General features: G+C 35.6%; 1 non-coding gene across 1 annotated transcript; it reads left to right on the forward strand.

Moving 5' to 3' along the window:
* The first annotated feature begins 431 nt into the window (after positions 1-431).
* On the forward strand, positions 432-537 carry LOC124091878 (U6 spliceosomal RNA). The gene has a single exon (XR_006851456.1). It is a non-coding gene; the product is annotated as a U6 spliceosomal RNA (small nuclear RNA).
* Positions 538-8,902: the final 8,365 nt, after the last annotated feature.

Below are 8,902 nucleotides of genomic sequence, written 5' to 3' on the forward strand. Positions count from 1 at the left end.
CACTCATACCAAAACCAGATAAGGACACATCAAGGGAATAAAACTACAGACCAATATCCCTGATGAACTTTGGTGAAAAAAATACTAAAAAATTAGCAAATAGTGCCCAACAATACATTAAGAAGATAGTCATCACTACCAAGTTTGTTTTATTCCAGATATCCAAGGATAGTTTAATATTCACAAATATAATTCATCACATTAATGGAATTAAGGACAAACTTACTTAGTAATCTCAATAGATGCAGAGAAGGCCTTTAACAAAATTCAGCACCCATTCATGATAAATAACACTGAAGAAACTAATTATACAAGGAAGCTACCTCAACATCAGAAATGCTATGTATGAGAAACTCAAAGTCAACCTCATAGTAAATGGGGAAAAATGAAAAGTATATTATTTAAAATCTTGGAATAAAGAAATTACTCCAGTGCTGGTTTTAGCAGTACATATACTAAAATTGGACCATACAGAGAAGATTAGCATGGGCCCTGTGCAAGGATGTCATGCAAATTCATGAATTGTTTCATATTTTTTCAATGAAAACTATAGAACACTAAAGAAAGAAATTGAAGAAGACTTTAGAAGATGGATGTTCTTGGATGTTCTTAATATGAAGGCAGTTATAGCTATGAGTGCCTACATAAGAAAATCAGAAAGATCCCAAATAAAAAACCTAATGATACATCTAAAGACCCTTGAAAAAAAAAAAGTACAAAACAATTCCAAAACTAGTAGAAGGAAGAAAGTAATTAAGATCAGAGCTGAAATCAATGAACTGGAAAAAAAAAAGAATCAATGAAACAAAGAGTTTTTGGATGTTTTTAATATTGTCAAAATGACCATATTACTAAAAGTGCTAAACAGGTTTAATTAAATTTCTATTAAAATTCCAATGATGTTCTTCATAGAAATAGAAAAAGCAGTCATAAATTTCACTGGAAAAATAAGAAGCCTCCAATAGCCAAAGCAATACTTAGCTTAGTGATAAAAGTGACGCAGGAGGCCTCACAAAACCAGACCTTAAATTATAATAAGAGCCATAATAACAAAAACAGCATGGTATTGGCACAAACACAGACATTAAGACAAACGGAATAGAATAGAAGACCCAGAGACAAACCCATGTAAATACAGTTATCTCGTACTTAGACAAAAGATCCATAAACATACGTTGGAGAAAAGATAACCTCTTTGAAAAATAGTCCTAGGAAAATTGGAAATCCATATGTAGTAGAATGACATTGAACACCTATCTCTCACCTTACACAAAATTCAACTCAAAGTGGATCAAGGACATAGGCATTAGACCAGAGGCCCTATGCTGACTAGAACAAAAAGTAGGCCCAGCTCTCCATCAGGTCAGCTTAGTAACCGAATTCCTCAATGAGACTCCTGAAGTGCAAGAAGTAAAATAAAAAATCAATAAAAGGAATTGTGTCAAACTAAAAAGTCTCTTTACAGCAAAGGAGACCATCAAGAACATGAAGAGAGAGCCAACATAATGGGAGAAAGTCTGTGCCACCTGCACCTCAGATAGAGCATTAATCTTCAGGACATAGGAAGAACTCAAAAAATTTAACACCTAAGAAAAAAATAACCCAATCAATAAATGGGCAAAGAAACTGAACAGGCACTTCACAGAAGAAGAAATATGGTTGGTCAACATATATATGAAAAAAACTAGAACAAATAAATTAATTAATTAAAAAAATTGTGTGACTATAAATTTGAAAAAACAAATATATGAAAAAATCTTCATTATCTCTAGCAATTAGAGAAATGCAAATTAAAACGACACTGAGATTCCATCTCACTTCAGCCATAATGGCAATTATCAAGAATACAAGTAACAATAAATGTTGGCAAGGATGTGAGAAATTATGTACACTCTTACATTCCTAGTGGCACTGCAAATTGGTGCAGCCACTCCGGAAAACAGTATGCATTCCTCAGAAAACTTGGAATGGAATCACCATTTGACCCAGCTATCCCACTCCTCACTATATACCCAAAGGACTTAAAATATAAGCATATTGTAGTGATGCAGCCACATCAATGTTTATAGCATCTCAGTTCATAATAGCTAAACTATGGAACCAACCTACAACCCCAGCCCCTCCTTCAAGAGATGAATGGAGGGGCTGGGGTTGTAGCTCAATGGTAGAGCTCTTGTCTAGCATGTGTGAGGCACTGGGTTCGATTCTCAGCACCCCATAAAAAGAAATAAAATAAAGGTCCATTGACAACTAAAAATTATTTTTTTTAAAAAAAAGAGATAAATGGATAAAGAAACTATGATATATATACACAATGGAATATTACTCAGCCATAAAGAAGAATGAAATTATAGCATATGCCAGTAAATGAATGGAACTGGAGACTATCGTGCTAAGTGAAATAAACCAATCCCCCAAAAATGAAGGCAAAATATTCTCTCTGATATGCAGATGCTAAGATACAATAAGGGGAGGGGGAGGGAAGAATAGAATTTCATTGGATTAGACAAAGGGGAATGGAGAGAAAGGAGGGTGGATGGGAATAGGAAAGACAGAATGATTTGGACATAATTTTCCTATTTTCATTTATGAATACATGACCAGTGCAACTCCAAATTATGTATAACTGAAAAAATGGGATCTCAATTAGAATGTTATACTCCATGTGTGTATGTCAAAATACACTCCACTGTCATTTATATCTACAAAGAACAACAAAAACAACAGCAGCAGCAACAACAAAAGAAACACAAAAGAAAAAAAATATTCCAAGACAAGGATGTCCATTCTACCACTTCTATTTAATATAGTGGTACAAATTCTAGCCAGATCAATATGGCAGGAGAAAGAAATGAAAGCGATAAAAATAGTAGAGGAAGAAGTCAAACTATCACTGTTTGCAGAAGATATAATCCTATACCTAGAAGACAAAAAAAAACTCCACCAAAAGACTGCTAGAGCTAATAAATAAATTTTGGCAAAGTAGCAGTTTACAAAATAAACATACTAAAATCAATCGCTTTCCAGCAACGAATCTGCTGAGAAAGAAATCTGGAAAACAGTTCCATTCACAATAGCCTAAAAGTTCTAGGAGTAAATCTAATAAAGGAGGTAAAAGACCTCTACAATGAAAACTATAGAAACTTCTTTCTTCATTGAAGAACGAAATTGAAGAACTCAGAAGATGGAAAGACTTCCCATGTTAATGGATAGGCAGAATTAATATTGTTTAAATGGTCATACTACCAAAAGCAATATACAGATTCAATGAAATCTCCACCAAATACCAATGACATTTTTCACAGAACTAGAAAAAATAGTCCTAAAATTCATTTGGAAGAATAAAAGACACAGAATAGCCAGAGCAATTAAAAAATTTTTTTTAGTTGTTGATGGACCTTTATTTTATTCATTTATTTATATGCAGTGCTGAGAATTGAACCCAATTCCTCACCCATGTGAGACAAATGCTGTACCACTGAGCCACAACCCCAGCCCTAGCCAAAGCAATTTTAAACCCCAAAAGCAATTCTGGAGGCATTCATAATACCTGACTTCAAATTATGCTATAGAACTATACTAACAAAAACTGCATGGTACTAGCATTAAAAAGAGACACACAGACCAATGGTACAGAATAGAAGACAGACAAGATACAGATACAGTCATCTGATCCTTAACAATAGTGACAAAAACACAAGTTGGAAAATAGCCTTTTTAACAAATGGTACTGGGACAACTGGTTATCCATATGTAGAAAAATGAAACTAGACTCTTTCTCTAACTCTGCACCAAAATCAACTCAAAATGGATTAAAGACCTCAGAATTAGACCAGAAACTATGCAACTCCTAGAAGAAACATAGGGTCAACACTCTGGCTTTTAGGCCCAGGTAAAGACTTTATCCATAAGAGCACTAAAGCTTAGGAAATAATGCCAAGAGTTAATAAATGGGACAGCATCAAGTTAAAAAGCTTCTGCATGGCAAAGGAAATAATTTGGAATGAGAAGAGAGAGAACCCACAGAATGGAAGGAAAACATTTGCTAGCTCCTCTTCTGACAGAGGATTAATGTCTAGAATATATAAAGAGCTCAAAAAACTTTACACCAAAAAATCAAATAACCCAATTAATAAATGGACAAATAAACTAAACAGACACTTCTCAAAAGAAGAAACATAAATGGCCAAAAAATACATAAAAAATGTTCAACATCATTAGCAGTTAGGGAAATACAAATCAAAACTACACTGAGATTTCATCTTACACCATTCAGAATGGCAGTCATCAAGATAGACCTGGGTTCAATCTCTGGTATTAAAAAAAAAAGCAACAGTAAGTTACCACTATACACATATTACAATGGCTCAAATCCCAAACATTGACAATTCCAAATGGTGACAAAGATGAAGATAAGAACTCTCACTAACTGCTAATGGAATGACAGGTGGAACAACCACTTCGGAAGACAGTTTGGCATTTCTTACAAAACTAAGCATACCCTTTGTCATCTGATCTAGAAGTCACACCCTTTGATATTTACCCAAACTTTGTCCTTACAAAAGCTTGCACATTGATGTTTATGTTAGTGGCAGCTTTGTTCACAATTGTCCAAACTTGGAAGTAATCAAGATGTCCTTCAGCAAGTGAATGGATAAATAAACTGTGGTACATCTAGACAATGGAGTCTTACTGAGAGCTAAAAGGAAATGTGTTGTCAAGCCATGAAAAGAAATATAGGAATATTGAATGAATATTATTAAGTGAAAGAGGCCAATCTGAAAATACTGCATACTCTATGATTTCAACTGTATGACATTCTGGAAAAGGCAAAAAATTTAGTGGTTTCTAAGGATTAGGGGAGGGAGAGGTACATAGATAGAACACAAAGGATTTTTATAGCAACAAAGCTACTCTGTATGATACTGTAGTGGTAGACTAATGTCATTATGCATCTTTCAAAACTAATAGAATATGCAACATCAAGAATGAGTCCAAAAGTATGTACTTTGGGTGATAATGTTGTGTTAATATATATTTGTCGATTGCAACAAATGTACCACTTATATATGGGAATCCTATTGTCTTCTCTCTTTTGTTCTGAACTGACAACTCTTCTAAAAATATGAAAACCCAAACGCAGGTATATGTAGAGTTGTAATACTTGTCATTTGTAGGTTTCTCTTTCTCCCACTCCACAATCCTATGTCCTATTTCACCTAGGGCTTCGTGTTTTCTTATTTTCCTTACTTCCTTTTATTCTAAGTCCACAGAATGTTCATTTTCTATAAAGACATTTCTGCCAGCATCCAATTTCCATTAAACCTACTCTCTTACTTTTCTGATGCCCAATAAACTTTAACTCTCTCCTCAGATCTTTTAAACCATGGGGTCCTTGGTTTTCACCAGTTATTGGTTTAATTCTATTTAATTGAGCCTGTCTTTTATACATCGCCATATGGCTTCAATATGTATGTTTTCAGTATCTCCTAATATGTTATCTCCTAGAACATTTATAAAGATGTCACAAATGGAATTTAATTAAAAACAGATGGATCCTCTTTGAAACACTTTCTTATCAATTAACAATACCCAGCTGCCTTACTAACACAATACCAGAGAAGATAGAGATCAGCTTCTCTAGCTTCCTCCTCTTGCAGATGAAGAAACTGAGGGCCAGAGATGTTACTGTGACTTTCAAAAGGTCATGTAGCAAGAGAGCTATGAGACTGTACTCTGAGAAGACCAAAGCCATAGTTAAATTCTGTTCGCACAGGTGATGCTGCTCTCCACTTGTGACATGTGTTTGCAGGGATGCCATCATTGGGTGCTCCTCCTGAAGGGTGCTCTTGCCCCACCTGTAGCAGCAATGCTTAGATGAAGCCAAGTCCATTAATATACTGCTGGTTCCCCCATCCCCCTTTCTTCTTTTGTCAGCCAGATAAGGCTTATATATATATTTTAAATATCATACATATAGTACTTTTAAAGAATAAAAGGTGGAGGAGGGAAATTATGGAGAGGAATGGTGGCCAAATTATATTGCTATATTGTGAACAAGTACTAATATGTAACAACAAATCCTACCATTATGTACAACTATGATGTACCAATTAAAAAATATGAAGAATAAAAAGGTCACTGCAAAGATGTAATTGGTCCTTGCATCTCACCCTGTATTTTGCACATGAGAAAATGCAGGCCTGGAGGGTTGCATGCATTTACTCTCAATTACAGGAGAGGGTGGTAAGTCTGAAACGAGAACCCAGCTTTGCACCCTTCTTATGGAATGCTTCCTCCACAGTACCCCAGCACAGCCTGGTCTTGCACAACCATTTTATTTAGCAAACAGTCAGTGGAAGTAGGGTTGGGAGCAACAGGGAGGGGGCACGTAAGAAAGATCTGAAAATACACTGTTAATTAATTTTGTGTGAAGAGGATCCAATGCTTCTAAAAACATGTCCTTGGGTCAGAGATAACACTGTTGCCCTGGACTGCTTGGAAGATGAAAAGCAGAAGTTTGTACTGGCACAGTCTTCTTCAGTCCACAAAAAAGGAAAAAAATGTCCTTTTTTTGGTGTGAAGATGGTGTGGTTGTCAATTTCATTATATTTTCCTAAGAATTTGAGATAGAACATATTCGTCTTTACTCACACATTATTTCTCAGTTTATTCTGCTGATAAACATATTGTCATTTCTAGACTAATTAACCTTTGACTTCCAGCATCCTGCCTTCACAAGATATAAGGAAGGTCAGAGGTTATTTTGTTCAATGAAACATCAGGAGGGTTGTTAGTTTAACTCAGCTGCTCTAAATATTTAGTGTTTTATTGCCTTTTAATATCCACTTTTAGAGGTTTTCTTTGAAAATCAAAACCCATCCGATTTTTATAAAAAGGCAATATTAATTATTTGCAAATTAAAGCATTCTGTGATAATAAATTATCAACACAAGATTTTAATCCCTTATGTCTCAAAGATAGTATTTCTTAGAAAACTCCCTGCGTTAATAACTCAAAGACATTTTGGACATTTTTAATGCCTAATTGATGTTAAAGTTGAAAGTTTAGTTTCTTCTGTTTCCTAATCATCTTGATTTTAGACTAAATCGAGTAGCAATTATAGCACTTTGGAGTAGGGAGAGTGTTAGGAGCTGAATTGTACCCTCCCCAAATTCATACATTGAAGTCTTAATTCCCAATACCTTAAAATGTATTTGGAAATAGAGTTTCTAAAGAAATAATTAAGGTACAATAAAGCCCTTAGAGTGAAACCTGAAGACTTTCCACTAGTCCCCATCTCTTAAAGTTTCCACTACCTTCCAAAAGCACCAAGATGAAAACCAGGTCTTTAACACATGGGCCTTGGGAGATATCTCAGATCCAAATTGTAGCAAGCATTGTCTAGCTGTGTCACCTTGTCTAAGTCTCTTTGGCCTCTGGTCATTAGTCTCTTGTTCTTCACAGAGAATCCCCTGACATTTTGATATCTAACAAACATTCCAGCAGATTATGATGGGAAACCGTGCTTGGAAATAACTAGATTAGATAATATCCAAGATTTCTATTTGTTCTGGCATTCTGTTCTTCTATGAAAAAAGTTTCAATTCTCAACCTCCAAGAAATAGGCTGGAACCTGGAACTGATTATGCTCTAGTTTTATTTCCTGCACGTTTCCTTGCCAATTTTCAGACATTCTGAAGCTTGCCAGGACAGCTTGGTCATGAGGGGTCTTGGTTGAAGAGGGTCTTGGACTGTGTGGGCAGGCAGAGATAAAACTGTTGGTGCTCTGAAGTTTAGGAAAAGGGATCAGAGACTAGTAACACTAGAAGGAAGCTTCTGTGAGCCCCAGGGGTGTGCTGACATTCAAGTTGGTGGACTGAATTTCCCCAATTTTGTAATGTACCCATGTTGTGACTTTGGCTAGGATAGTTTGAGCCTCAGTTTATTCACTTGAAAAACCTATTTGTGTTTTGCATTATTTTTTGGAAATTTTGGGACAATCAACTGAAATGATTATTCAAATGCTTTGAAAAATATAACTTTTTTTTTTCACTAGTTGCTCGTTCTACAGTTAGAATATAGTCAAAATAATGAACTGGGGTTGAGATGGGGCTGAATGCAGGATTGTGGCTGAGACATAGCACAAGTTTTTGAAAAGATATTCTGATGAACTGGCTAGTCTTAATCACATTTTCTGGTATGTATTTAATTAAACTATGCACCTTTGGTTAACATCTAGCCAAGACGTGTATAAAATGTAATAACTCTGACTTTAGCATAGGGAAAATGCATTACTGTGGCAGATACGGGTTTTAGAGTGCCAGACCAAAATATATGGCAGAATTAGAATCTGCATTCAGGTTTCCTGACCCTGTAATCTGGTGCTCAAATCTTACATGGCATTGTTTCTCACTGTGTGCAAATATCTTGCCACTGGCTCAGTTTCACTCTCCAGTCATTCCTTTGCAAGTTCCAAAGAGAAGCTCACATGATGTTAACATAGCCACCAAGGCAGACTTTTATTAAATTCCTTTAACACCAACCCCCAGATTTGCAGAAGACCCATTCTAGTTTCTCTGTATACCTCAGGCATGTGTTGATATTTGCACATCTGATTTTCATAATGATTTTCAGCCTCAAAATATTTACAGATGTTAACTAGTGAATCCTCAGAGTCCCTCTGGGAGACAGGCAATTATAATTTCAATTTTATGAAAAGGGAAATGAAGGCATCAAGAAATGATGGGACTTCCTCCAAGTTCCTGTCAGTAGGGAGGCCAGATTCTAGAAAACTGATTCCACCCCCCCCCCCTGCTTTTTTTAACTCAAGCTATACAAACTCATCACTCCCTGGCATATCATCAAGTCCCTTAATTGTCTCTCAGGTGATTTTGGATCA

Source organism: Marmota monax, unplaced genomic scaffold (assembly GCF_021218885.2).
Source record: "Marmota monax isolate L192 unplaced genomic scaffold, Marmota_monax_Labrador192_F-V1.1 WCK01_AAM20220418_F8-fsc00252, whole genome shotgun sequence".
In the NCBI taxonomy this organism is placed as follows: Eukaryota; Metazoa; Chordata; class Mammalia; order Rodentia; family Sciuridae; genus Marmota; species Marmota monax.